The sequence below is a fragment of the Leptidea sinapis genome, chromosome 33 (genome assembly GCF_905404315.1).
Source record: "Leptidea sinapis chromosome 33, ilLepSina1.1, whole genome shotgun sequence".
Lineage (NCBI taxonomy): Eukaryota > Metazoa > Arthropoda > Insecta > Lepidoptera > Pieridae > Leptidea > Leptidea sinapis.
Window position 1 is genome coordinate 5,415,186 of NC_066297.1, and position 25,456 is coordinate 5,440,641.

Consider the following 25,456-nt stretch of genomic DNA (forward strand, 5'->3'; position numbering starts at 1 on the left):
TCTAGAACCTAGGATACGATACCCATAATATAGTTATCATACTTTTGAGCGGCGGCCATCTCGGATTTAAAAATGATCCCAAAAGTGTTTTTTGCACCCTCGAGAACCTCGGACACGATATCCATATTGCTGAAAACATAATTTTGTGCGGCGGCAATCTTGGATTTGAACAATGATCCCAAAATAATTTTCTGCATCCTCGAGAACCTCGGATACGATACCCATAATGTACTTATCATATTTTTAAGCCGCGGCTATCTTGGATTTGAAAAATGATCACATTTCTGCTCCCTCGAAAACCTCGGATACGATACCCATAATGAAGTTATCATACCATTGAGCGGCGGCCATCTTGGATTTGAAAAATTATCACAAAATCATTCTCTGCACCCTCGAAAACCTAGGATACGATACCGATAATCTAGTTATCATACATTTGAGCGGCGGCCATCTTGGATTTGAAAAATGATCACAAAATCGCTCGCTGCACCCTCGAGAACCTCGGATACGATACCCATAATGTATTTATCATAATTTTGAGCGCTGGCCATCTTGGATTTAAAAAATGATCACAAAATCGTTCTGTGCACTCTCGAGAACCTCGGATAAGATACCCATAATGTAGTTATCATACTTTTCAGCGGCGGCCATCTTCGATTTGAAAAATGATCACAAAATCGTTCTCTGCACCCTCGAGAACCTAGGATACGATACCCATAATGTAGTTATCATAATTTTGAGCGGCGGCCATCTTCGATTTGAAAAATGATCACAAAATCGTTCTCTGCACCCTGGAGAACCTCGGATACGATACTCATAATGTAGTTATCATACTTTTCAGCGGCGGCCATCTTCGATTTGAAAAATGATCACAAAATCGTTCTCTGCACCCTCGAGAACCTAGGATACGATACCCATAATGTAGTTATCATAATTTTGAGCGGAGGCCATCTCGGATTTAAAAAATGATCCCAAAATTGTTTTCTGCACCCTCGAGAACCTCGGACACGATATCCATGTTGCTGAAAACATAATTGCTTGCGGCAGCCCTCTTGGATTTCAAAAATGATCACAGAATTGTTCTCTGCACCCTCGAGAACCTCGGACACGATATCCATATTGCTAAAATCATAATTTTGTGCGGCGGCCATCTTGGATTTGAAAAATGATCACCAAATCGTTCTCTACATCCTCAAGAACCTCGGGTACGATATCCATATTGCTAAAATCATAATTTTGTGCGGCGGCCATCTTGGATTTGAAAAATTATCACAAAATCGTTCTCAGCACCCTCGAGAACCTCGGTTACGATACCCAAAATGTTGTTATCATACTTTTGAGCGGCGGCCATCTTCGATTTGAAAAATGATCACAAAATCGTTCTCTGCACCCTCGAGAACCTCGGATACGATACCATTATGTAGTTATCAAACTTTTGAGCGGCGGCCATCTTCGATTTGAAAAATGATCACAAAATCGATCTCTGCACCCTCGAGAACATCGGATACGATACCCATAATGTAGTTTATCATACTTTTGAGCGGCGGCCATCTTGGATTTGAAAAATGATCACAAAATCGTTCTCAGCACCCTCGAGAACCTCGGATACGATACCCATAATGTAGTTATCATAATTTTGAGCGGCGGCCATCTTCGATTTGAAAAATGATCACAAAATCGTTCTCTGCACCCTCGAGAACCTCGGATACGATACCCATAATGTAGTTATCATAATTTTGAGCGGCGGCCATCTTCGATTTGAAAAATGATCACAAATTCGTTCTTTGCACTCTCTAGAACCTAGGATACGATACCCATAATATAGTTATCATACTTTTGAGCGGCGGCCATCTTGGATTTGAAAAATGATCACAAAATCGTTTTCTGCACCCTCGAGAACCTCGGATACGATACCCATAATGTAGTTATCATAATTTTGAGCGGCGGCCATCTTCGATTTGAAAAATGATCACAAAATCGTTCTCTGCACCCTCGAGAACCTCGGATACGATACCCATAATGTAGTTATCATAATTTTGAGCGGCGGCCATCTTGGATTTGAAAAATGATCACAAAATCGTTCTCTGCACCCTCGAGAACCTAGGATACGATACCCATAATGTAGTTATCATAATTTTGAGTGGCGGCCATCTCGGATTTTTAAAATGATCCCAAAATTGTTTTCTGCACCCTCGAGAACCTCGGACACGATATCCGTATTGCTAAAATAATAATTTTGTGTGGCGGCGATCTTGGATTTGAACATATATCACCAAATCATTCTCTGCACCCTCGAGAAACTCGTGTACGATATCCATATTGCTGAAATCATAATTTTGTGCGGCGGCCATCTTGGATTTGAAAAATGATCACAAAATCGTTCTCTGCACCCTCGAGAACCTCGGATACGAAAGCCATAATTTAGTTATCATACTTTTGAGCGGCGCCAAATCGTTCTCTACACCCTCAAGAACCTCGGATACGATACCCATAATGTAGTTATCATAATATTGAGCGGCGGCCATCTTCGATTTGAAAAATGATCACAAAATCGTTTTCTGCGCCCTCGAGAACCTCGGATACGATACCCATAATGTAGTTATCATAATTTTGAGCGGCGGCTATCTTGGATTTAAAAATGATCACAAAATCGATCTGTGCACTCTCGAGAACCTCGGATACGACACCCATATTTTTATGATCATAATCTTGCACGGCGGCCATCTCGGATTTAAAAATGATCCCAAAATTATTTTCTGCACCCTCGAGAACCTCGGACACGATATCTATATTGATGAAAACATAATTGTTTGCGGCAACCCTCTTGGATTTCAAAAATGATCACAGAATTGTTCTCTGCACCCTCGAGAACCTCGGACACGATATCCATATTGCTGAAATCATAATTTTGTGCGGCGGCCATCTTCGATTTGAAAAATGATCACAAAATCGTTCTCTGCACCCTCGAGAACCTCGGATACGATACCCATAATGTAGTTATCATAATTTTGAGCGGCGGCCATCTTCGATTTGAAAAATGATCACAAAATCGTTCTCTGCACCCTCGAGAACCTCGGATACGATACCCATAATGTAGTTATCATAATTTTGAGCGGCGGCCATCTTCGATTTGAAAAATGATCACAAATTCGTTCTTTGCACTCTCTAGAACCTAGGATACGATACCCATAATATAGTTATCATACTTTTGAGCGGCGGCCATCTTCGATTTGAAAAATGATCACAAAATCGTTTTCTGCACCCTCGAGAACCTCGGATACGATACCCATAATGTAGTTATCATAATTTTGAGCGGCGGCCATCTTCGATTTGAAAAATGATCACAAAATCGTTCTCTGCACCCTCGAGAACCTCGGATACGATACCCATAATGTAGTTATCATAATTTTGAGCGGCGGCCATCTTCGATTTGAAAAATGATCACAAAATCGTTCTCTGCACCCTCGAGAACCTAGGATACGATACCCATAATGTAGTTATCATAATTTTGAGTGGCGGCCATCTCGGATTTTTAAAATGATCCCAAAATTGTTTTCTGCACCCTCGAGAACCTCGGACACGATATCCGTATTGCTAAAATAATAATTTTGTGTGGCGGCGATCTTGGATTTGAACATATATCACCAAATCATTCTCTGCACCCTCGAGAAACTCGTGTACGATATCCATATTGCTGAAATCATAATTTTGTGCGGCGGCCATCTTGGATTTGAAAAATGATCACAAAATCGTTCTCTGCACCCTCGAGAACCTCGGATACGAAAGCCATAATTTAGTTATCATACTTTTGAGCGGCGCCAAATCGTTCTCTACACCCTCAAGAACCTCGGATACGATACCCATAATGTAGTTATCATACTATTGAGCGGCGGCCATCTTCGATTTGAAAAATGATCACAAAATCGTTTTCTGCGCCCTCGAGAACCTCGGATACGATACCCATAATGTAGTTATCATAATTTTGAGCGGCGGCTATCTTGGATTTAAAAATGATCACAAAATCGATCTGTGCACTCTCGAGAACCTCGGATACGACACCCATATTTTTATGATCATAATCTTGCACGGCGGCCATCTCGGATTTAAAAATGATCCCAAAATTATTTTCTGCACCCTCGAGAACCTCGGACACGATATCTATATTGATGAAAACATAATTGTTTGCGGCAACCCTCTTGGATTTCAAAAATGATCACAGAATTGTTCTCTGCACCCTCGAGAACCTCGGACACGATATCCATATTGCTGAAATCATAATTTTGTGCGGCGGCCATCTTCGATTTGAAAAATGATCACAAAATCGTTCTCTGCACCCTCGAGAACCTCGGATACGATACCCATAATGTAGTTATCATAATTTTGAGCGGCGGCCATCTTCGATTTGAAAAATGATCACAAAATCGTTCTCTGCACCCTCGAGAACCTCGGATACGAAACCCATAATTTAGTTATCATACTTTTGAGCGGCGCCAAATCGTTCTCTACACCCTCAAGAACCTCGGATACGATACCCATAATGTAGTTATCATACTTTTGAGCGGCCGCCATCTTGGATTTGAAAAATGATCACAAAATCGTTCTCAGCACCCTCGAGAATCTCTGATACGATACCCATAATGTAGTTATCATATTTTTTAGCTGCGGCCATCTTGGATTTGAAAAATGATCACATTTCTGCTCCCTCGAGAACCTCTGATACGATACCAATAATGTAGTTATCTCTTATTTTGAGCGGCGGCCATGTCGGATTTAAAAATAATCCCAAAATTGTTTTCTGCACCCTCAAAAACCTCGGACACGATATCCATATTGCTGAAAACATAATTGTTTGCGGCAGCCCTCTTGGATTTCAAAAATGATCAAAGAATTGTTCTCTGCATCCTCGAGAACCTCGGACACGATATCAATATTGCTAAAATCATAATTTTGTGCGGCGGCTATCTTGGATTCGAAATATTATCACCAAATCGTTCTCTGCACCCTCGAGAAACTCGTGTACAATATCTATATTGATGAAAACATAATTGTTTGCGGCAACCCTTTTGGATTTCAAAAATGATCTCAGAATTGTTCTCTGCACCTTCGAGAATCTCGGACACGTTATTCATAATGTAGTTATCATACTTTTGAGCGGCGGCCATCTTCGATTTGAAAAATGATCACAAAATCGTTCTCTGCACCCTCGAGAACCTCGGATACGATACCCATAATGTGGTTATCATAATTTTGAGCGGCGGCCATCTTGGATTTCAAAAACGATCACAAAATCGTTCTTTGCACTCTCTAGAACCTAGGATACGATACCCATAATATAGTTATCATACTTTTGAGCGGCGGCCATCTCGGATTTAAAAATGATCCCAAAAGTGTTTTTTGCACCCTCGAGAACCTCGGACACGATATCCATATTGCTGAAAACATAATTTTGTGCGGCGGCAATCTTGGATTTGAACAATGATCCCAAAATAATATTCTGCACCCTCGAGAACCTCGGATACGATACCCATAATGTACTTATCATATTTTTAAGCCGCGGCTATCTTGGATTTGAAAAATGATCACATTTCTGCTCCCTCGAAAACCTCGGATACGATACCCATAATGAAGTTATCATACCATTGAGCGGCGGCCATCTTGGATTTGAAAAATTATCACAAAATCATTCTCTGCACCCTCGAAAACCTAGGATACGATACCGATAATCTAGTTATCATACATTTGAGCGGCGGCCATCTTGGATTTGAAAAATGATCACAAAATCGCTCGCTGCACCCTCGAGAACCTCGGATACGATACCCATAATGTATTTATCATAATTTTGAGCGCTGGCCATCTTGGATTTAAAAAATGATCACAAAATCGTTCTGTGCACTCTCGAGAACCTCGGATAAGATACCCATAATGTAGTTATCATACTTTTCAGCAGCGGCCATCTTCGATTTGAAAAATGATCACAAAATCGTTCTCTGCACCCTCGAGAACCTCGGATACGATACCATTATGTAGTTATCAAACTTTTGAGCGGCGGCCATCTTCGATTTGAAAAATGATCACAAAATCGATCTCTGCACCCTCGAGAACCTAGGATACGATACCCATAATGTAGTTATCATAATTTTGAGCGGAGGCCATCTCGGATTTAAAAAATGATCCCAAAATTGTTTTCTGCACCCTCGAGAACCTCGGACACGATATCCATGTTGCTGAAAACATAATTGCTTGCGGCAGCCCTCTTGGATTTCAAAAATGATCACAGAATTGTTCTCTGCACCCTCGAGAACCTCGGACACGATATCCATATTGCTAAAATCATAATTTTGTGCGGCGGCCATCTTGGATTTGAAAAATGATCACCAAATCGTTCTCTACATCCTCAAGAACCTCGGGTACGATATCCATATTGCTAAAATCATAATTTTGTGCGGCGGCCATCTTGGATTTGAAAAATTATCACAAAATCGTTCTCAGCACCCTCGAGAACCTCGGTTACGATACCCAAAATGTTGTTATCATACTTTTGAGCGGCGGCCATCTTCGATTTGAAAAATGATCACAAAATCGTTCTCTGCACCCTCGAGAACCTCGGATACGATACCATTATGTAGTTATCAAACTTTTGAGCGGCGGCCATCTTCGATTTGAAAAATGATCACAAAATCGATCTCTGCACCCTCGAGAACATCGGATACGATACCCATAATGTAGTTTATCATACTTTTGAGCGGCGGCCATCTTGGATTTGAAAAATGATCACAAAATCGTTCTCAGCACCCTCGAGAACCTCGGATACGATACCCATAATGTAGTTATCATAATTTTGAGCGGCGGCCATCTTCGATTTGAAAAATGATCACAAAATCGTTCTCTGCACCCTCGAGAACCTCGGATACGATACCCATAATGTAGTTATCATAATTTTGAGCGGCGGCCATCTTCGATTTGAAAAATGATCACAAATTCGTTCTTTGCACTCTCTAGAACCTAGGATACGATACCCATAATATAGTTATCATACTTTTGAGCGGCGGCCATCTTCGATTTGAAAAATGATCACAAAATCGTTTTCTGCACCCTCGAGAACCTCGGATACGATACCCATAATGTAGTTATCATAATTTTGAGCGGCGGCCATCTTCGATTTGAAAAATGATCACAAAATCGTTCTCTGCACCCTCGAGAACCTCGGATACGATACCCATAATGTAGTTATCATAATTTTGAGCGGCGGCCATCTTCGATTTGAAAAATGATCACAAAATCGTTCTCTGCACCCTCGAGAACCTAGGATACGATACCCATAATGTAGTTATCATAATTTTGAGTGGCGGCCATCTCGGATTTTTAAAATGATCCCAAAATTGTTTTCTGCACCCTCGAGAACCTCGGACACGATATCCGTATTGCTAAAATAATAATTTTGTGTGGCGGCGATCTTGGATTTGAACATATATCACCAAATCATTCTCTGCACCCTCAAGAAACTCGTGTACGATATCCATATTGCTGAAATCATAATTTTGTGCGGCGGCCATCTTGGATTTGAATAATGATCACAAAATCGTTCTCTGCACCCTCGAGAACCTCGGATACGAAAGCCATAATTTAGTTATCATACTTTTGAGCGGCGCCAAATCGTTCTCTACACCCTCAAGAACCTCGGATACGATACCCATAATGTAGTTATCATACTATTGAGCGGCGGCCATCTTCGATTTGAAAAATGATCACAAAATCGTTTTCTGCGCCCTCGAGAACCTCGGATACGATACCCATAATGTAGTTATCATAATTTTGAGCGGCGGCTATCTTGGATTTAAAAATGATCACAAAATCGATCTGTGCACTCTCGAGAACCTCGGATACGACACCCATATTTTTATGATCATAATCTTGCACGGCGACCCTCTCGGATTTAAAAATGATCCCAAAATTATTTTCTGCACCCTCGAGAACCTCGGACACGATATCTATATTGATGAAAACATAATTGTTTGCGGCAACCCTCTTGGATTTCAAAAATGATCACAGAATTGTTCTCTGCACCCTCGAGAACCTCGGACACGATATCCATATTGCTGAAATCATAATTTTGTGCGGCGGCCATCTTGGATTTGAATAATGATCACAAAATCGTTCTCTGCACCCTCGAGAACCTCGGATACGAAAGCCATAATTTAGTTATCATACTTTTGAGCGGCGCCAAATCGTTCTCTACACCCTCAAGAACCTCGGATACGATACCCATAATGTAGTTATCATACTATTGAGCGGCGGCCATCTTCGATTTGAAAAATGATCACAAAATCGTTTTCTGCGCCCTCGAGAACCTCGGATACGATACCCATAATGTAGTTATCATAATTTTGAGCGGCGGCTATCTTGGATTTAAAAATGATCACAAAATCGATCTGTGCACTCTCGAGAACCTCGGATACGACACCCATATTTTTATGATCATAATCTTGCACGGCGGCCCTCTCGGATTTAAAAATGATCCCAAAATTATTTTCTGCACCCTCGAGAACCTCGGACACGATATCTATATTGATGAAAACATAATTGTTTGCGGCAACCCTCTTGGATTTCAAAAATGATCACAGAATTGTTCTCTGCACCCTCGAGAACCTCGGACACGATATCCATATTGCTGAAATCATAATTTTGTGCGGCGGCCATCTTCGATTTGAAAAATGATCACAAAATCGTTCTCTGCACCCTCGAGAACCTCGGATACGATACCCATAATGTAGTTATCATAATTTTGAGCAGCGGCCATCTTCGATTTGAAAAATGATCACAAAATCGTTCTCTGCACCCTCGAGAACCTCGGATACGATACCCATAATGTAGTTATCATAATTTTGAGCGGCGGCCATCTTCGATTTGAAAAATGATCACAAATTCGTTCTTTGCACTCTCTAGAACCTAGGATACGATACCCATAATATAGTTATCATACTTTTGAGCGGCGGCCATCTTCGATTTGAAAAATGATCACAAAATCGTTTTCTGCACCCTCGAGAACCTCGGATACGATACCCATAATGTAGTTATCATAATTTTGAGCGGCGGCCATCTTCGATTTGAAAAATGATCACAAAATCGTTCTCTGCACCCTCGAGAACCTCGGATACGATACCCATAATGTAGTTATCATAATTTTGAGCGGCGGCCATCTTCGATTTGAAAAATGATCACAAAATCGTTCTCTGCACCCTCGAGAACCTAGGATACGATACCCATAATGTAGTTATCATAATTTTGAGTGGCGGCCATCTCGGATTTTTAAAATGATCCCAAAATTGTTTTCTGCACCCTCGAGAACCTCGGACACGATATCCGTATTGCTAAAATAATAATTTTGTGTGGCGGCGATCTTGGATTTGAACATATATCACCAAATCATTCTCTGCACCCTCGAGAAACTCGTGTACGATATCCATATTGCTGAAATCATAATTTTGTGCGGCGGCCATCTTGGATTTGAAAAATGATCACAAAATCGTTCTCTGCACCCTCGAGAACCTCGGATACGAAAGCCATAATTTAGTTATCATACTTTTGAGCGGCGCCAAATCGTTCTCTACACCCTCAAGAACCTCGGATACGATACCCATAATGTAGTTATCATACTATTGAGCGGCGGCCATCTTCGATTTGAAAAATGATCACAAAATCGTTTTCTGCGCCCTCGAGAACCTCGGATACGATACCCATAATGTAGTTATCATAATTTTGAGCGGCGGCTATCTTGGATTTAAAAATGATCACAAAATCGATCTGTGCACTCTCGAGAACCTCGGATACGACACCCATATTTTTATGATCATAATCTTGCACGGCGGCCATCTCGGATTTAAAAATGATCCCAAAATTATTTTCTGCACCCTCGAGAACCTCGGACACGATATCTATATTGATGAAAACATAATTGTTTGCGGCAACCCTCTTGGATTTCAAAAATGATCACAGAATTGTTCTCTGCACCCTCGAGAACCTCGGACACGATATCCATATTGCTGAAATCATAATTTTGTGCGGCGGCCATCTTGGATTTGAAAAATGATCACAAAATCGTTCTCTGCACCCTCGAGAACCTCGGATACGATACCCATAATGTAGTTATCATAATTTTGAGCGGCGGCCATCTTCGATTTGAAAAATGATCACAAAATCGTTCTCTGCACCCTCGAGAACCTAGGATACGATACCCATAATGTAGTTATCATAATTTTGAGTGGCGGCCATCTCGGATTTTTAAAATGATCCCAAAATTGTTTTCTGCACCCTCGAGAACCTCGGACACGATATCCGTATTGCTAAAATAATAATTTTGTGTGGCGGCGATCTTGGATTTGAACATATATCACCAAATCATTCTCTGCACCCTCGAGAAACTCGTGTACGATATCCATATTGCTGAAATCATAATTTTGTGCGGCGGCCATCTTGGATTTGAAAAATGATCACAAAATCGTTCTCTGCACCCTCAAGAACCTCGGATACGATACCCATAATGTAGTTATCATACTTTTAAGCGGCCGCAATCTTGGATTTGAAAAATGATCACAAAATCGTTCTCAGCACCCTCGAGAACCTCTAATACCATACCCATAATGTAGTTATCATAATTTTGAGCGGCGGCTATCTTGGATTTAAAAATGATCACAAAATCGATCTGTGCACTCTCGAGAACCTCGGATACGACACCCATATTTTTATGATCATAATCTTGCACGGCGGCCATCTCGGATTTAAAAATGATCCCAAAATTATTTTCTGCACCCTCGAGTACCTCGGACACGATATCTATATTGATGAATACATAATTGTTTGCGGCAACCCTCTTGGATTTCAAAAATGATCACAGAATTGTTCTCTGCACCCTCGAGAACCTCGGACACGATATCCATATTGCTGAAATCATAATTTTGTGCGGCGGCCATCTTCGATTTGAAAAATGATCACAAAATCGTTCTCTGCACCCTCGAGAACCTCGGATACGATACCCATAATGTAGTTATCATAATTTTGAGCGGTGGCCATCTTCGATTTGAAAAATGATCACAAAATCGTTCTCTGCACCCTCGAGAACCTAGGATACGATACCCATAATGTAGTTATCATAATTTTGAGTGGCGGCAATCTCGGATTTTTAAAATGATCCCAAAATTGTTTTCTGCACCCTCGAGAACCTCGGACACGATATCCGTATTGCTAAAATAATAATTTTGTGTGGCGGCGATCTTGGATTTGAACATATATCACCAAATCATTCTCTGCACCCTCGAGAAACTCGTGTTCTATATCCATATTGCTGAAATCATAATTTTGTGCGGCGGCCATCTTGGATTTGAAAAATGATCACAAAATCGTTCTCTGCACCCTCAAGAACCTCGGATACGATACCCATAATGTAGTTATCATACTTTTAAGCGGCCGCCATCTTGGATTTGAAAAATGATCACAAAATCGTTCTCAGCACCCTCGAGAACCTCTAATACCATACCCATAATGTAGTTATCATATTTTTTAGCCGCGGCCATCTTGGATTTGAAAAATGATCACATTTCTGCTCCCTCGAGAACCTCTGATACGATACCAATAATGTAGTTATCTCTTATTTTGAGCGGCGGCCATGTCGGATTTAAAAATGATCCCAAAATTGTTTTCTGCACCCTCAAAAACCTCGGACACGATATCCATATTGCTGAAAACATAATTGTTTGCAGCAGCCCTCTTGGATTTCAAAAATGATCACAGAATTGTTCTCTGCATCCTCGAGAACCTCGGACACGATATCAATATTGCTAAAATCATAATTTTGTGCGGCGGCCATCTTGGATTCGAAATATTATCACCAAATCGTTCTCTGCACCCTCGAGAAACTCGTGTACGATATCCATATTGCTGAAATCATAATTTTGTGCGACGGCCATCTTGGATTTGAAAAATGATCACAAAATCGTTCTCAGCACCCTCGAGAACCTCGGACACGATACCCATAATGTATTTATCATACTTTTGAGCAACGACCATCTTCGATTTGAAAAATGATCACAAAATCGTTCTCTGCACCCTCGAGAACCTCGGATACGATACCCATAATGTAGTTATCATAATTTTGAGCGGCGGCCATCTTGGATTTCAAAAATTATCACAAAATCGTTCTGTGCACTCTCGAGAACCTCGGATACGATACCCATATTTTTATGATCATAATCTTGCATTGCGGCCATCTCGGATTTAAAAATGATCCCAAAATTATTTACTGCACCCTCAAAAACCTCGGTTACGATATCCATATTGCTGAAAATATAACTGTATGCGGTAGCCCTCTTGGATTTGAAAAATTATCACCAAATCATTCTCTGCACCCTCGAGAAACTCGTGTACGATATCCATATTGCTGAAATCATAATTTTGTGCGGCGGCCATCTTGGATTTGAAAAATGATCACAAAATCGTTCTCTGCACCCTCGAGAACCTCGGATACGAAACCCATAATTTAGTTATCATACTTTTGAGCGGCGCCAAATCGTTCTCTACACCCTCAAGAACCTCGGATACGATACCCATAATGTAGTTATCATACTTTTGAGCGGCTGCCATCTTGGATTTGAAAAATGATCACAAAATCGTTCTCAGCACCCTCGAGAACCTCTGATACGATACCCATAATGTAGTTATCATATTTTTTAGCTGCGGCCATCTTGGATTTGAAAAATGATCACATTTCTGCTCCCTCGAGAACCTCTGATACGATACCAATAATGTAGTTATCTCTTATTTTGAGCGGCAGCCATGTCGGATTTAAAAATAATCCCAAAATTGATTTCTGCACCCTCAAAAACCTCGGACACGATATCCATATTGCTGAAAACATAATTGTTTGCGGCAGCCCTCTTGGATTTCAAAAATGATCAAAGAATTGTTCTCTGCATCCTCGAGAACCTCGGACACGATATCAATATTGCTAAAATCATAAATTTGTGCGGCGGCTATCTTGGATTCGAAATATTATCACCAAATCGTTCTCTGCACCCTCGAGAAACTCGTGTACAATATCTATATTGATGAAAACATAATTGTTTGCGGCAACCCTCTTGGATTTCAAAAATGATCACAGAATTGTTCTCTGCACCTTCGAGAATCTCGGACACGTTATCCATAATGTAGTTATCATACTTTTGAGCGGCGGCCATCTTCGATTTGAAAAATGATCACAAAATCGTTCTCTGCACCCTCGAGAACCTCGGATACGATACCCATAATGTGGTTATCATAATTTTGAGCGGCGGCCATCTTGGATTTCAAAAATGATCACAAATTCGTTCTTTGCACTCTCTAGAACCTAGGATACGATACCCATAATATAGTTATCATACTTTTGAGCGGCGGCCATCTCGGATTTAAAAATGATCCCAAAAGTGTTTTTTGCACCCTCGAGAACCTCGGACACGATATCCATATTGCTGAAAACATAATTTAGTGCGGCGGCAATCTTGGATTTGAATAATGATCCCAAAATAATTTTCTGCACCTTCGAGAACCTCGGATACGATACCCATAATGTACTTATCATATTTTTAAGCCGCGGCTATCTTGGATTTGAAAAATGATCACATTTCTGCTCCCTCGAAAACCTCGGATACGATACCCATAATGAAGTTATCATACCATTGAGCGGCGGCCATCTTGGATTTGAAAAATTATCACAAAATCATTCTCTGCACCCTCGAAAACCTAGGATACGATACCGATAATCTAGTTATCATACATCTGAGCGGCGGCCATCTTGGATTTGAAAAATGATCACAAAATCGCTCGCTGCACCCTCGAGAACCTCGGATACGATACCCATAATGTATTTATCATAATTTTGAGCGCTGGCCATCTTGGATTTAAAAAATGATCACAAAATCGTTCTGTGCACTCTCGAGAACCTCGGATAAGATACCCATAATGTAGTTATCATACTTTTCAGCGGCGGCCATCTTCGATTTGAAAAATGATCACAAAATCGTTCTCTGCACCCTCGAGAACCTAGGATACGATACCCATAATGTAGTTATCATAATTTTGAGCGGCGGCCATCTTCGATTTGAAAAATGATCACAAAATCGTTCTCTGCACCCTGGAGAACCTCGGATACGATACTCATAATGTAGTTATCATACTTTTCAGCGGCGGCCATCTTCGATTTGAAAAATGATCACAAAATCGTTCTCTGCACCCTCGAGAACCTAGGATACGATACCCATAATGTAGTTATCATAATTTTGAGCGGAGGCCATCTCGGATTTAAAAAATGATCCCAAAATTGTTTTCTGCACCCTCGAGAACCTCGGACACGATATCCATGTTGCTGAAAACATAATTGCTTGCGGCAGCCCTCTTGGATTTCAAAAATGATCACAGAATTGTTCTCTGCACCCTCGAGAACCTCGGACACGATATCCATATTGCTAAAATCATAATTTTGTGCGGCGGCCATCTTGGATTTGAAAAATGATCACCAAATCGTTCTCTACATCCTCAAGAACCTCGGGTACGATATCCATATTGCTAAAATCATAATTTTGTGCGGCGGCCATCTTGGATTTGAAAAATTATCACAAAATCGTTCTCAGCACCCTCGAGAACCTCGGTTACGATACCCAAAATGTTGTTATCATACTTTTGAGCGGCGGCCATCTTCGATTTGAAAAATGATCACAAAATCGTTCTCTGCACCCTCGAGAACCTCGGATACGATACCATTATGTAGTTATCAAACTTTTGAGCGGCGGCCATCTTCGATTTGAAAAATGATCACAAAATCGATCTCTGCACCCTCGAGAACATCGGATACGATACCCATAATGTAGTTTATCATACTTTTGAGCGGCGGCCATCTTGGATTTGAAAAATGATCACAAAATCGTTCTCTGCACCCTCGAGAACGTCTTATACTATACCCATAATGTAATTATCATAATATTGAGCGGCGGCCATCTCGGATTTAAAAATGATCCCAAAATTGTTTTCTGCACCCTCGAGAACCTCGGACACGATATCCATATTGCTGAAAACATAATTGTTTGCGGCAGCCCTCTTGGATTTCAAAAATGATCACAGAATTGTTCTCTGCATCCTTGAGAACCTCGGACACGATATCCATATTTCTAAAATCATAATTTTGTGCGGCGGCCATCTTGGATTTGAAAAATTATCAACAAATCGTTCTCTGCACACTAGAGAAACTCGTGTACGATATCCATATTTCTAAAATCATAATTTTGTGCGGCGGCCATCTTGGATTTGAAAAATTATCACCAAATCATTCTCTGCACCCTCGAGAAACTCGTGTACGATATCCATATTGCTGAAATCATAATTTTGTGCGGCGGCCATCTTGGATTTAAAAAATGATCACAAAATCGTTCTCTGCACCCTCGAGAACCTCGGATACGAAACCCATAATTTAGTTATCATACTTTTGAGCGGCGCCAAATCGTTCTCTACACCCTCAAGAACCTCGGATACGATACCCATAATGTAGTTATCATACTTTTGAGCGGCGGCCATCTTGGATTTGAACAATGATCACAAAATCGTTCTCAGCACCCTCGAGAACCTCTGATACGATACCCAAAATGTAGTTATCATATTTTTTAGCCGCGGCCATCTTGGATTTGAAAAATGATAACATTTCTGCTCCCTCGAGAACCTCGGACACGATATCAATATTGCTAAAATCATAATTTTGTGCGGCGGCCATCTTGGATTCGAAATATTATCACCAAATCGTTCTCTGCACCCTCGAGAAACTCGTGTACGATATCCATATTGCTGAAATCATAATTTTGTACGGCGGCCATCTTGGATTTGAAAAATGATCACAAAATCGTTCTCAGCACCCTCGAGAACCTCGGATACGATACCCATAATGTAGTTATCATAATTTTGAGCGGCGGCCATCTTCGATTTGAAAAATGATCACAAAATCGTTCTCTGCACCCTCGAGAACCTCGGATACGATACCCATAATGTAGTTATCATAATTTTGAGTGGCGGCCATCTCGGATTTTTAAAATGATCCCAAAATTGTTTTCTGCACCCTCGAGAACCTCGGACACGATATCCGTATTGCTAAAATAATAATTTTGTGTGGCGGCGATCTTGGATTTGAACATATATCACCAAATCATTCTCTGCACCCTCGAGAAACTCGTGTACGATATCCATATTGCTGAAATCATAATTTTGTGCGGCGGCCATCTTGGATTTGAAAAATGATCACAAAATCGTTCTCTGCACCCTCGAGAACCTCGGATACGAAAGCCATAATTTAGTTATCATACTTTTGAGCGGCGCCAAATCGTTCTCTACACCCTCAAGAACCTCGGATACGATACCCATAATGTAGTTATCATACTATTGAGCGGCGGCCATCTTCGATTTGAAAAATGATCACAAAATCGTTTTCTGCGCCCTCGAGAACCTCGGATACGATACCCATAATGTAGTTATCATAATTTTGAGCGGCGGCTATCTTGGATTTAAAAATGATCACAAAATCGATCTGTGCACTCTCGAGAACCTCGGATACGACACCCATATTTTTATGATCATAATCTTGCACGGCGGCCCTCTCGGATTTAAAAATGATCCCAAAATTATTTTCTGCACCCTCGAGAACCTCGGACACGATATCTATATTGATGAAAACATAATTGTTTGCGGCAACCCTCTTGGATTTCAAAAATGATCACAGAATTGTTCTCTGCACCCTCGAGAACCTCGGACACGATATCCATATTGCTGAAATCATAATTTTGTGCGGCGGCCATCTTCGATTTGAAAAATGATCACAAAATCGTTCTCTGCACCCTCGAGAACCTCGGATACGATACCCATAATGTAGTTATCATAATTTTGAGCGGCGGCCATCTTCGATTTGAAAAATGATCACAAAATCGTTCTCTGCACCCTCGAGAACCTCGGATACGATACCCATAATGTAGTTATCATAATTTTGAGCGGCGGCCATCTTCGATTTGAAAAATGATCACAAATTCGTTCTTTGCACTCTCTAGAACCTAGGATACGATACCCATAATATAGTTATCATACTTTTGAGCGGCGGCCATCTTCGATTTGAACAATGATGACAATAACGTTTTCTGCACCCTCGAGAACCTCGGATACGATACCCATAATGTAGTTATCATAATTTTGAGCGGCGGCCATCTTCGATTTGAAAAATGATCACAAAATCGTTCTCTGCACCCTCGAGAACCTCGGATACGATACCCATAATGTAGTTATCATAATTTTGAGCGGCGGCCATCTTCGATTTGAAAAATGATCACAAAATCGTTCTCTGCACCCTCGAGAACCTAGGATACGATACCCATAATGTAGTTATCATAATTTTGAGTGGCGGCCATCTCGGATTTTTAAAATGATCCCAAAATTGTTTTCTGCACCCTCGAGAACCTCGGACACGATATCCGTATTGCTAAAATAATAATTTTGTGTGGCGGCGATCTTGGATTTGAACATATATCACCAAATCATTCTCTGCACCCTCGAGAAACTGGTGTACGATATCCATATTGCTGAAATCATAATTTTGTGCGGCGGCCATCTTGGATTTGAAAAATGATCACAAAATCGTTCTCTGCACCCTCGAGAACCTCGGATACGAAAGCCATAATTTAGTTATCATACTTTTGAGCGGCGCCAAATCGTTCTCTACACCCTCAAGAACCTCGGATACGATACCCATAATGTAGTTATCATACTATTGAGCGGCGGCCATCTTCGATTTGAAAAATGATCACAAAATCGTTTTCTGCGCCCTCGAGAACCTCGGATACGATACCCATAATGTAGTTATCATAATTTTGAGCGGCGGCTATCTTGGATTTAAAAATGATCACAAAATCGATCTGTGCACTCTCGAGAACCTCGGATACGACACCCATATTTTTATGATCATAATCTTGCACGGCGGCCATCTCGGATTTAAAAATGATCCCAAAATTATTTTCTGCACCCTCGAGAACCTCGGACACGATATCTATATTGATGAAAACATAATTGTTTGCGGCAACCCTCTTGGATTTCAAAAATGATCACAGAATTGTTCTCTGCACCCTCGAGAACCTCGGACACGATATCCATATTGCTGAAATCATAATTTTGTGCGGCGGCCATCTTCGATTTGAAAAATGATCACAAAATCGTTCTCTGCACCCTCGAGAACCTCGGATACGATACCCATAATGTAGTTATCATAATTTTGAGCGGCGGCCATCTTCGATTTGAAAAATGATCACAAAATCGTTCTCTGCACCCTCGAGAACCTAGGATACGATACCCATAATGTAGTTATCATAATTTTGAGTGGCGGCCATCTCGGATTTTTAAAATGATCCCAAAATTGTTTTCTGCACCCTCGAGAACCTCGGACACGATATCCGTATTGCTAAAATAATAATTTTGTGTGGCGGCGATCTTGGATTTGAACATATATCACCAAATCATTCTCTGCACCCTCGAGAAACTCGTGTACGATATCCATATTGCTGAAATCATAATTTTGTGCGGCGGCCATCTTGGATTTGAAAAATGATCACAAAATCGTTCTCTGCACCCTCAAGAACCTCGGATACGATACCCATAATGTAGTTATCATACTTTTAAGCGGCCGCAATCTTGGATTTGAAAAATGATCACAAAATCGTTCTCAGCACCCTCGAGAACCTCTAATACCATACCCATAATGTAGTTATCATAATTTTGAGCGGCGGCTATCTTGGATTTAAAAATGATCACAAAATCGATCTGTGCACTCTCGAGAACCTCGGATACGACACCCATATTTTTATGATCATAATCTTGCACGGCGGCCATCTCGGATTTAAAAATGATCCCAAAATTATTTTCTGCACCCTCGAGTACCTCGGACACGATATCTATATTGATGAAAACATAATTGTTTGCGGCAACCCTCTTGGATTTCAAAAATGATCACAGAATTGTTCTCTGCACCCTCGAGAACCTCGGACACGATATCCATATTGCTGAAATCATAATTTTGTGCGGCGGCCATCTTCGATTTGAAAAATGATCACAAAATCGTTCTCTGCACCCTCGAGAACCTCGGATACGATACCCATAATGTAGTTATCATAATTTTGAGCGGTGGCCATCTTCGATTTGAAAAATGATCACAAAATCGTTCTCTGCACCCTCGAGAACCTAGGATACGATACCCATAATGTAGTTATCATAATTTTGAGTGGCGGCCATCTCGGATTTTTAAAATGATCCCAAAATTGTTTTCTGCACCCTCGAGAACCTCGGACACGATATCCGTATTGCTAAAATAATAATTTTGTGTGGCGGCGATCTTGGATTTGAACATATATCACCAAATCATTCTCTGCACCCTCGAGAAACTCGTGTACTATATCCATATTGCTGAAATCATAATTTTGTGCGGCGGCCATCTTGGATTTGAAAAATGATCACAAAATCGTTCTCTGCACCCTCAAGAACCTCGGATACGATACCCATAATGTAGTTATCATACTTTTAAGCGGCCGCCATCTTGGATTTGAAAAATGATCACAAAATCGTTCTCAGCACCCTCGAGAACCTCTAATACCATACCCATAATGTAGTTATCATATTTTTTAGCCGCGGCCATCTTGGATTTGAAAAATGATCACATTTCTGCTCCCTCGAGAACCTCTGATACGATACCAATAATGTAGTTATCTCTTATTTTGAGCGGCGGCCATGTCGGATTTAAAAATGATCCCAAAATTGTTTTCTGCACCCTCAAAAACCTCGGACACGATATCCATATTGCTGAAAACATAATTGTTTGCAGCAGCCCTCTTGGATTTCAAAAATGATCACAGAATTGTTCTCTGCATCCTCGAGAACCTCGGACACGATATCAATATTGCTAAAATCATAATTTTGTGCGGCGGCCATCTTGGATTCGAAATATTATCACCAAATCGTTCTCTGCACCCTCGAGAAACTCGTGTACGATATCCATATTGCTGAAATCATAATTTTGTGCGACGGCCATCTTGGATTTGAAAAATGATCACAAAATCGTTCTCAGCACCCTCGAGAACCTCGGACACGATACCCATAATGTATTTATCATACTTTTGAGCAACGACCATCTTCGATTTGAAAAATGATCACAAAATCGTTCTCTGCACCCTCGAGAACCTCGGATACGATACCCATAATGTAGTTATCATAATTTTGAGCGGCGGCCATCTTGGATTTCAAAAATTATCACAAAATCGTTCTGTGCACTCTCGAGAACCTCGGATACGATACCCATATTTTTATGATCATAATCTTGCATTGCGGCCATCTCGGATTTAAAAATGATCCCAAAATTATTTACTGCACCCTCAAAAACCTCGGACACGATATCCATATTGCTGAAAATATAACTGTATGCGGTAGCCCTCTTGGATTTGAAAAATTATCACCAAATCATTCTCTGCACCCTCGAGAAACTCGTGTACGATATCCATATTGCTGAAATCATAATTTTGTGCGGCGGCCATCTTGGATTTGAAAAATGATCACAAAATCGTTCTCTGCTCCCTCGAGGACCTCGGATACGAAACCCATAATTTAGTTATCATACTTTTGAGCGGCGCCAAATCGTTCTCTACACCCTCAAGAACCTCGGATACGATACCCATAATGTACTTATCATACTTTTGAGCGGCTGCCATCTTGGATTTGAAAAATGATCACAAAATCGTTCTCAGCACCCTCGAGAACCTCTGATACGATACCCATAATGTAGTTATCATATTTTTTAGCTGCGGCCATCTTGGATTTGAAAAATGATCACATTTCTGCTCCCTCGAGAACCTCTGATACGATACCAATAATGTAGTTATCTCTTATTTTGAGCGGCGGCCATGTCGGATTTAAAAATAATCCCAAAATTGATTTCTGCACCCTCAAAAACCTCGGACACGATATCCATATTGCTGAAAACATAATTGTTTGCGGCAGCCCTCTTGGATTTCAAAAATGATCAAAGAATTGTTCTCAGCATCCTCGAGAACCTCGGACACGATATCAATATTGCTAAAATCATAATTTTGTGCGGCGGCTATCTTGGATTCGAAATATTATCACCAAATCGTTCTCTGCACCCTCGAGAAACTCGTGTACAATATCTATATTGATGAAAACATAATTGTTTGCGGCAACCCTCTTGGATTTCAAAAATGATCACAGAATTGTTCTCTGCACCTTCGAGAATCTCGGACACGTTATCCATAATGTAGTTATCATACTTTTGAGCGGCGGCCATCTTCGATTTGAAAAATGATCACAAAATCGTTCTCTGCACCCTCGAGAACCTCAGATACGATACCCATAATGTGGTTATCATAATTTTGAGCGGCGGCCATCTTGGATTTCAAAAATGATCACAAATTCGTTCTTTGCACTCTCTAGAACCTAGGATACGATACCCATAATATAGTTATCATACTTTTGAGCGGCGGCCATCTCGGATTTAAAAATGATCCCAAAAGTGTTTTTTGCACCCTCGAGAACCTCGGACACGATATCCATATTGCTGAAAACATAATTTAGTGCGGCGGCAATCTTGGATTTGAATAATGATCCCAAAATAATTTTCTGCACCTTCGAGAACCTCGGACACGATACCCATAATGTACTTATCATATTTTTTAAGCCGCGGCTATCTTGGATTTGAAAAATGATCACATTTCTGCTCCCTCGAAAACCTCGGATACGATACCCATAATGAAGTTATCATACCATTGAGCGGCGGCCATCTTGGATTTGAAAAATTATCACAAAATCATTCTCTGCACCCTCGAAAACCTAGGATACGATACCGATAATCTAGTTATCATACATTTGAGCGGCGGCCATCTTGGATTTGAAAAATGATTTCAAAATCGCTCGCTGCACTCTCGAGAAACTCGGATACGATACCCATAATGTAGTTATCATACTTTTGAACGGCGGCTATCTTGGATTTGAAAACTGATCACAAAATCGCTCTCTGCACCCTCGAGAACCTCGGATACGATACCCATAATGTAGTTATCATAATTTTGAGCGGCGGCCATCTTGGATTTGAAAAATGATATCAAAATCGTTCTCTGCACCCTCGAGAACCTAGTATACGATACCCATAATCTTGTTATCATACTTTTGAGCGGCGGCCATCTTGGATTTGAAAAATGATCACAAAATCGCTCTCTGCACCCTCGAGAACCTCGGATACGATACCCATAATGTAGTTATCATACTTTTGAGAGGCGGCCATCTTGGATTTGAAAAATGATCACAAAATCGTTCTCTGCACCCTCGAGAACCTAGGATACGATACCCATAATCTAGTTATCATACTTTTGAGCGGCGGCCATCTTGGATTTGAAAAATGATCACAAAATCGCTCTCTGCACCCTCGAGAACCTCGGATACGATACCCTTAATGTAGTTATCATAATTTTGAGTGGCGGCCATCTTGGATTTAAAAAATGATCACAAAATCGTTCTGTGCACTCTCGAGAACCTCGGATATGATTCCCATAATGTAGTTATCATACTTTTGAGCGGCGACCATCTTGGATTTGAAAAATGATCACAAAATCGCTCTCTGCACTCTCGAGAACCTCGGACACGATATCCATAATGTAGTTATCATACTTTTGAGCGGCGGCCATCTTCGATTTAAAAAATGATCACAAAATAGTTCTCTGCACCCTCGAGAACCTCGGATACGATACCCATAATGTAGTTATCATAATTTTGAGCGGCGGCCATCTTGGATATGAAAAATGATAACAAAATCGTTCTCTGCACCCTCGAGAACCTAGTATACGATACCCACAATCTTGTTATCATACTTTTGAGCGGCGGCCATCTTGGATTTGAAAAATGATCACAAAATCGCTCTCTGCACCCTCGAGAACCTCGGATACGATACCCATAATGAATTTATCAAAATTTTGAGCGGCGGCCATCTTGGATTTGGAAAATGATAACAAATTCGTTATCTGCACTCTCGAGAACCTCGGATACGATACCCATAATGTAGTTATCATACTTTTGAACGGCGGCTATCTTGGATTTGAAAACTGATCACAAAATCGCTCTCTGCACCCTCGAGAACCTCGGATACGATACCCATAATGTAGTTATCATAATTTTGAGCGGCGGCCATCTTGGATTTGAAAAATGATATCAAAATCGTTCTCTGCACCCTCGAGAACCTAGTATACGATACCCATAATCTTGTTATCATACTTTTGAGCGGCGGCCAACTTGGATTTGAAAAATGATCACAAAATCGCTCTCTGCACCCTCGAGAACCTCGGATACGATACCCATAATGTAGTTATCATACTTTTGAGAGGCGGCCATCTTGGATTTGAAAAATGATCACAAAATCGTTCTCTGCACCCTCAAGAACCTAGGATACGATACCCATAATCTAGTTATCATACTTTTGAGTGGCGGCCATCTTGGATTTGAAAAATGATCACAAAATCGCTCTCTGCACCCTCGAGAACCTCGGATACGATACCCATAATGTAGTTATCATACTTTTGAGTGGCGGCCATCTTGGATTTAAAAAATGATCACAAAATCGTTCTGTGCACTCTCGAGAACCTCGGATATGATACCCATAATGTAGTTATCATACTTTTGAGCGGCGACCATCTTGGATTTGAAAAATGATCACAAAATCGCTCTCTGCACTCTCGAGAACCTCGGACACGATATCCATAATGTAGTTATCATACTTTTGAGCGGCGGCCATCTTCGATTTAAAAAATGATCACAAAATCGTTCTCTGCACCCTCGAGAACCTCGGATACGATACCCATAATGTAGTTATCATAATTTTGAGCGGCGGCCATCTTGGATTTCAAAAATGATCACAAATTCGTTCTTTGCACTCTCTAGAACCTAGGATACGATACCCATAATATAGTTATCATACTTTTGAGCGGCGGCCATCTCGGATTTAAAAATGATCCCAAAATTGTTTTCTGCACACTCGAGAACCTCGGACACGATATCCATATTGCTGAAAATATAATTTTGTGCGGCGGCAATCTTGGATTTGAAAAATGATCCCAAAGTTATATTCTGCACCCTCGAGAACCTCTGATACGATACCCATAATGTACTTATCATATTTTTTAAGCCGCGGCCATCATGGATTTGAAAAATGATCACATTTCTGCTCCCTCGAGAACCTCGGATACGATATCCATAATGTAATTATCATACTTTTGAGCGGCGGCCATCTTGGATTTGAAAAAATATCACAAAATCGTTCTCTGCACCCTCGAGAACCTAGGATACGATACCCATAATCTAGTTATCATACTTTTGAGCGGCGGCCATCTCGGATTTAAAAATGATCCCAAAAGTGTTTTTTGCACCCTCGAGAACCTCGGACACGATATCCATATTGCTGAAAACATAATTTAGTGCGGCGGCAATCTTGGATTTGAATAATGATCCCAAAATAATTTTCTGCACCTTCGAGAACCTCGGATACGATACCCATAATGTACTTATCATATTTTTTAAGCCGCGGCTATCTTGGATTTGAAAAATGATCACATTTCTGCTCCCTCGAAAACCTCGGATACGATACCCATAATGAAGTTATCATACCATTGAGCGGCGGCCATCTTGGATTTGAAAAATTATCACAAAATCATTCTCTGCACCCTCGAAAACCTAGGATACGATACCGATAATCTAGTTATCATACATTTGAGCGGCGGCCATCTTGGATTTGAAAAATGATTTCAAAATCGCTCGCTGCACTCTCGAGAACCTCGGATACGATACCCATAATGTAGTTATCATACTTTTGAACGGCGGCTATCTTGGATTTGAAAACTGATCACAAAATCGCTCTCTGCACCCTCGAGAACCTCGGATACGATACCCATAATGTAGTTATCATAATTTTGAGCGGCGGCCATCTTGGATTTGAAAAATGATATCAAAATCGTTCTCTGCACCCTCGAGAACCTAGTATACGATACCCATAATCTTGTTATCATACTTTTGAGCGGCGGCCATCTTGGATTTGAAAAATGATCACAAAATCGCTCTCTGCACCCTCGAGAACCTCGGATACGATACCCATAATGTAGTTATCATACTTTTGAGAGGCGGCCATCTTGGATTTGAAAAATGATCACAAAATCGTTCTCTGCACCCTCAAGAACCTAGGATACGATACCCATAATCTAGTTATCATACTTTTGAGCGGCGGCCATCTTGGATTTGAAAAATGATCACAAAATCGCTCTCTGCACCCTCGAGAACCTCGGATACGATACCCTTAATGTAGTTATCATAATTTTGAGTG